This window comes from Lactuca saligna, chromosome 6 (assembly GCF_052625555.1).
Source record: "Lactuca saligna cultivar CGN05327 chromosome 6, ASM5262555v1, whole genome shotgun sequence".
NCBI lineage: Eukaryota > Viridiplantae > Streptophyta > Magnoliopsida > Asterales > Asteraceae > Lactuca > Lactuca saligna.
The window spans coordinates 52089492-52096337 of NC_136422.1; the positions used below are offsets into that span (position 1 = coordinate 52089492).

The following is a 6846-nucleotide window of genomic DNA, read 5'->3' on the forward strand; positions in this document are numbered from 1 at the left end:
TGCAACGAACCGGTGAATGAGTCGGTGGATCGAAGAACGGATATGACCTTCTTGAGCAGTGGAAGGTATGTAGACTCGGTTAGCAATTGTACTCCACCATGTCAATGCCACCACCTCCTCGGGAAGTTCTTTGTAGGTGTTCTCCAAGAAGGCTTCAAAATAATCCGTCATCACCATGTCTTAATCGTAGATGCCCAACCGCCAAGAGAACTCAACCATGCTGCATTATCGCAACTCCCCACCCAAAGAAAACAAAATCGTGTTAGGATTGTAAAACTCACTACCACCTCGGAATGAGATGGTAGCAAAGAATTCCCAGCACAACTCCGCGTATACCGGCTCTTGGATCTTGAACAATTGCAACCAACCATCACAAGTGATGTTGGCATAACCCAAGTTACAATCTTTCACCAAATATGGGGTGAGTTCCTCTTCCAAGCCAACATTGCCCATCCATCCCCATTCCACTGCATTCGGTAAGTGGATTTCTTTCTGTCGAAGTGCTTCCAACCTGTTTAGGGCTCGAGTTTTGGATGATTTGGAGGTGATTTGTTGAAAGGCTAACCATGGCATATCACCATGGCTTCCCCCATGTGAGGATTGACCTCTTCTTGCCATGCTATCTGCATACACATATCAAAAACATAGCAACAAACAACACCCAGTAATTAAAACAGGAAAATATAAGATCTGATTGTGACCTACTCGCCGAGTACACGAACCTACTCGGCGAGTAGTATGAACTTCTTGACAGATTGAGATCGGATCTGTGTAATCTGTGCAATAGTCCAAATTGTTCATAGGGTTTTGTTGTAATTACTTTTCTAACCATAGATCTTGAAGAAATTACTCCTAACAACATCTAATTCATGACTAAATCAAAACCCTAGAAATTGGGAAAAACTCTCCAAATCCGAAATCACATCAAATATGGGTAAATCTGTGACAAAGATTGAACCTTTCATGAAATTAAAGGGTAAAGATGTTACCTTGTTGCTTGAATGAAGAGAAAAGAGTAGAAATTTGGAGAGTTCTTGAAAAATGCTTAGGGAGGCGGCTGAGAGGAAGTGCTCGGCGAGTGTTGGGATGAATTGGTGGATAATAACAATTTTTAAAGGTTTTATTTTACTGGGTTTGAACCGGCTACTCGCCGAGTAGAATGGGTCTACTCGCCGAGTAGACACGCGTGTTATCAACTTTTGGCTGTAATTGGGCATTTACTCGCCGAGTATAGTCGATATACTCATCGAGTAGATGTCACAGGTTGAAAAAATTTGTAAATTTGCCAATTTTACTGTATCAATTTATTTGTTTAGCCCTTCCACCCCACACTCAAAGCATAGCTTGTCCTCAAGCACTTAGAGACATAGAATAAACGAAGAAGAATGAAAAAAACAATATGAAAAATAAAGAAAAGGAAAGAAAATGCAAACTTGAAACTCGGGTTGCCTCCCGAGAAGCGCTTCTTTTGATGGAGTCATTAGCTGGACTCCGCCCCGTCTACGTGTTTGCAATTCCGCACAGTAGCAGCTCCTCCAATCCTTCATTTCGGGGGACACCTTCTTCATATTTCTTCACTCTATGACCATTGAATTTGAATGGTGTGCGGTCTCTTGATATCAATTCTATAGCCCCGTGAGGAAACACCGTCTTGACCAAAAAGGGACCATCCCACCTTGATTTAAGTTTGCCCGAGAAAACTTTTAATCGGGAATTGAAAAGCAATACTTTTTGGCCTTCATGAATGTCTTTGCTCTTGATTCTTTTATCATGCCATCTCTTGGTCTTTTCTTTATATAGCCACGAACTAGAATAAGCATCATTTCGGAGTTCTTCAAGGGCATTCATTTGCATCAAACGGTTGGTCTTCAATTCTTCTATATCGAAGTTGCACCTCTTTAAAGCCCAATATGCCTTATGCTCGATCTCGACCGGTAAATGGCATTGCTTTCTGTAAACTAACCTATATGGTGTAGTACCAATAGGTGTTTTGAAAGCGGTACAAAATGCCCATAGCGCGTCATCCAATTTATCCGACCATTCCTTGTGGTTGCTTCCCACCGACTTCTCTAAAATACGCTTCAAGGCTCGATTGGTCACTTCAGTTTGTCCACTAGTTTGTGGATGGTATGACGTGGAGAACTTATGGGTCACCCCGTATTTCTTGAGCACCTTTTCCAATTGATCATTGGCAAAGTGTGTGCCTCAGTCACTAATCAGGGCCTTCGGAACACCAAACCGGGAGAATAGTTTCTTTAAGAATCGTACTACTACCCGTCCGTCATTTGTAGGTAAAGCCTGTGCCTCCGCCCATTTTGAGACATAATCGACCGCCACTAGTATGTACTTGTTTCCTTTGGATGTGGGAAAAGGTCCCATGAAGTCAATACCCCATACGTCGAACACCTCGCACACTTTAATGCTATGTTGTGACATTTCATTTTGAGATGAAATGTTTCCCACCCTTTGGCAAGCATCACATTCTTTGACATATTGGGCTGCATCTTTGAAGATTGTAGGCCAATAGAACCCAATGTCAAAGATCTTCTTTGCGGTATAGTGTGCTCCATGATGTCCTCCCGTGGGCCCGCTATGGAAATGTTCTAGTATTCTTCGACTTTCCTTCCCGAACACACACCTTCTTATAATTCCATCCGCACAGCTTCGAAAGAGGTATGGATCGTCCCAAAAGTAATATTTGATCTCCGCAAATAATTTCTTCTTTTGTTGACTACTATAATCCTTCGGGATGTAATTTGTAGCTAAATAGTTAGCTATGTCTGCGAACCATGGCTCCTCTCCTACGAACACCATAATGTATTCATCCGGAAAGTCGTCTCCATCCTTATCTTCTTGCAATTGCGGGTTCTCGAGCCTAGATAAATGATCGGTTGCTACATTCTCCATTCCTTTCTTGTCTCGTATCTCTATATCGAATTCTTGAAGAAGCAGCACCCATCGTATTAGTCTTGGCTTGGCATCCTGTTTGGAAAACAAATACTTGATAGCCGAGTGGTCAGTAAAAACAGTGGTTTTAGATAAAACCAAGTAAGGGCGAAACTTGTCAAAAGCATAAACCACGGCTAACAATTCTTTTTCAGTAGTAGTATAATTCTCTTGGGCGGGGTTTAGGGTCTTGCTTGCATAATAGATGGGTTGAAAGTGCTTATCAACCCTTTGACCAAGGACCGCTCCTAGTGCATAATCACTAGCATCACACATGATCTCAAAGGGTAAGTTCCAATTTGGTGCTATAATGATCAGGGCATTAGTTAATTTTTCCTTTAGAAATTCAAATGCCTCTAAACACTCTTTAGTAAAATTAAAGGGTGCATCTTTTAGTAATAATTGTGTTAGAGGTTTCGTGATTTTGGAAAAATCCTTTATAAAACGCCGGTAAAAACCTGCGTGTCCCAAAAAACTTCTAATGCCCTTCACATTAGTTGGTGGGGGTAGTTTGGCAATGGTGTCTATCTTTGCCCGATCCACCTCAATTCCCTCTTTAGAGACTTTGTGTCCCAAGACTATACCCTCTTTGACCATGAAGTGACATTTTTCCCAATTTAGGACCAAGTCGGTTTTCTTACACCTAGCAAGCATTGAGTCAAGATTTGTGAGACAGTCATTGAAAGAAGATCCGAATACAGAAAAGTCATCCATAAAGACCTCCATGAACTTTTCCACCATATCATGGAATATGGCGATCATGCACCTTTGAAATATCGCAGGTGCATTGCATAGTCCAAAAGGCATGCGTCTATAGGCGAAAGTCCCACTTGGGCATGTGAAAGTGGTCTTTTCTAGGTCCATTGGGTCTATGGGTATTTGAAAATACCCTAAAAACCCATCTAGAAAGCAGTAATAGCTATGTCCCGATAGTCTCTCTAACATTTGATCTATGAAAGGAAGGGGGAAATGGTCTTTGTGAGTGGCATCGTTTAGCTTTCGATAATCGATGCACACTCGCCAACCGGTTACCGTTCGCGTTGGAATTAACTCGTTCTTTTCGTTGGCGATGACCGTCATTCCTCCTTTCTTGGGCACCACTTGGACCGGACTCACCCATGGACTATCGGAAATGGAGTAGATGATTCCTGCATCTAAGAGCTTGACCACCTCCTTCTTGACGACTTCTTGCATGTTCGGGTTCAATCGTCTTTGGTGTTGCACCACCGGCCTTGCTCCTTCTTCTAAATTGATTTTGTGAGAGCAATAGGATGGGCTTATTCCTTTGATGTCAGAGATGCTCCATGCGATGGCTCTTTTCCTTTTCTTCAACACGCGTACAAGTTCTTCCTTTTTCGTCTTGGATAGATCCGAGGCTATGATCAGAGGCTTCTAATTTCCATCTTCCAGAAAGGCATACTCCAGATGGTTAGGTAGTGTTTTAAGCTCCATTTGGTTGTTCTTAGTGACGGACTCGCCGAGTGCAGGTTTGGTACTCGGCGAGTTTGCAGCTACATTCATGACTTCTGGCTTTTCTTCAGATGTACTCGGCGAGTAGATCGGGTCTACTCGGCGAGTAGGGCTCTCAGATTGCTTCTTTATTTCTTTATACTCCGCTTCTTCCAACAGTCTTTCAATCTCTAGTAAGTCCTTTTCTGGGTCAAATGCTTCGTCCAAAGCTGCAAACTTGCTGGAATCTTCAGGTATGTCTTCCTCCAATAGTTCGTCGAGCATGTCGATTGAGAAAGCCGTGTCGTCACTACTCCTTGAGTACTTCATGGCTTGGTCTACCCCGAATGTTACTGAGTCGTCCCCAACTCACAATGTGAGCTTAGAATCTCTCATGTCTACGATAGCGCTAGCTGTGTTGAGGAAGGGCCTTCCAAGGATAATTGGCACTTGCGGATCCGCCTCCATGTCTAGAATGATGAAATCAGCCGGGAAGAAAATTTTGTCCACTTTCACTAGCAAATCTTCACAAATGCCTCTTGGGAAGGTGATAGTCTTGTTTGCCAAATGAATTGCCATTCGAATTGGCCTTGGCTCCGGGAGGTCTAGCTTCTTAAAGAACGAGTATGGCATAAGGTTCACACTTGCTCCAGAATCAGCTAAGGCATGAATTGCAGCCAAGTTGCCAAATTGGAAAGGTAAAGTTAAGCTCCCCGGATCACCCTTCTTCTTTGGTAACTTGTTTAGCATTGCGGCGGAGCAGTTCTCATTAAGCACTACCTTCTGCACTTCCTCCATCTTTCTTCTATTGGTGAGGAGTTCCTTAAGGAACTTAGCATACTTGGGCATTTGCATGACGGCTTCAATGAAAGGAATGTTGATTTGAAGAGTTTTAATGTGGTCTAGAAACTTCTGATATTCCTCTTCCTGCTTCTCTTTCTTGGCTCGGGCTGGGTATGGCATTGGAGGTTGGTATGGCTTTAAGGGAGGCTGTTCATTCGTTTTAGCTGGGGTACTCGCCGAGTCCATCGGCCCTACTCGGCGAGTAGAACTCTCAGATTGTGAATCTTGGTTTTCTGCTTGTTCTTCCGTTCCTTCCTTCTGCGAGTCCCTGGTTGCTTCAGTTCGAATGGGGGCCAGGGGAGTGATGATCTTCCCACTTCTTGTTGTGACAATGTTTACTTGTGTGCCTCATGGGTTGTTCTCGGTTTTGCTAGGAAGCTCACCCGGTGACCTTTGGTTTAGTTGTTGAGCAAGTTGCCCAAGCTGCGTTTCTATGCTGTGGATGGATGCTTGCTGGTTCCTGAGCATTGTTCTTGTTTCTTGGATAGCAGCATCATGGTCACTATGTCTTTTCTCGGAAGCGGCCACAAATTTAGTAAGCATATCTTCCAAGCTTGGCTTCCTCTCTTGCACCAGCTCCTCCTTTTGAAAAAAGCCTCTCCCTTTTTGTCTATACTTCTCCTCCTTGGCCTTCTTGTACTCTTCGTAAGGCAGCCACTCTTTCTTTTGTTTGCACCAGTCCTCATCATACCGGTCACCGCTCGAATAACATGCTTGTGCCTTCTTGTTGCCATTCTCATCCAAATCGCAATCTCTAGTGAGGTGAGGTCCATTGCAGTTTTCACAACCCACCCGCATAGCATGGATAGTCTGATCCATTTTGTCCATTCTCCTATCCATGGTTTTTAACATGGCCATGACCGCGGATAAATCTTCAGTAGCAGCGTATGCGGCTCCCCTCGTGACATCATTCCTAGGGTTGTGGTATTCTCTAGAGTGTTTAGAGAATTCTTCAATCAATTCTTTAATCACCGGGGGTGGCTTCTTTGTAAGTGGGCCTTGCGAGTCTAGCAACTGCCGGGTTGTGACATTGACTCCATCATAGAAGATGGAAACTTCTTGCTGGCTGTTTAGATCATGGTGTGGGCAGTTTCTTAGCAGATCTTTGTACCTCTCCCATGCTTCATATAAAGACTCTCCAGCTTGTTGTTCAAAGTTTGCAATGGCCTTCTTCAGTTTGGCTATCTTGGATGGTGGGCAAAAGTGATCAATAAATTCTTCCTTCATTCTGGCCCAAGTAGTGTCTGATCCGGGGGGAAGTGACTTGAGCCAGTCTTTAGCAGCACCCTTGAAGGTTACCGGATGCATACGAAGTAGTTGAGTTTCGCGGGTTACATTTGGAATGTTGAAGTAATCAGCAACATCATTTACTTCATCCAAATGTTTGTAGGCATCTTCATGATCTTTCCCATAGAAAGGTATTTCCTTGAGTGAAGCTAGGATATGACCTTTTAGCTCGAAGGTAGCAGTCGCGGGAATTGCGGGTTGCACAAGTCCCGGGCCATGGTCATCGCGCATCCTCTTCTTCCATTCTCCCATGGGGATTTCATCAATGTTAGCCATAGTGAACGCTAACTCTTCCTCTGACTCGGTTTCTTGCTCGTACGT

At 43.7% G+C, this 6846-nt stretch overlaps 1 non-coding gene across 1 annotated transcript; it reads left to right on the forward strand.

Moving 5' to 3' along the window:
• The first annotated feature begins 6310 nt into the window (after positions 1–6310).
• LOC145003579 (small nucleolar RNA R71) lies at positions 6311–6417 on the forward strand. The gene has a single exon (XR_013662034.1). It is a non-coding gene; the product is annotated as a small nucleolar RNA R71 (small nucleolar RNA).
• Positions 6418–6846: the final 429 nt, after the last annotated feature.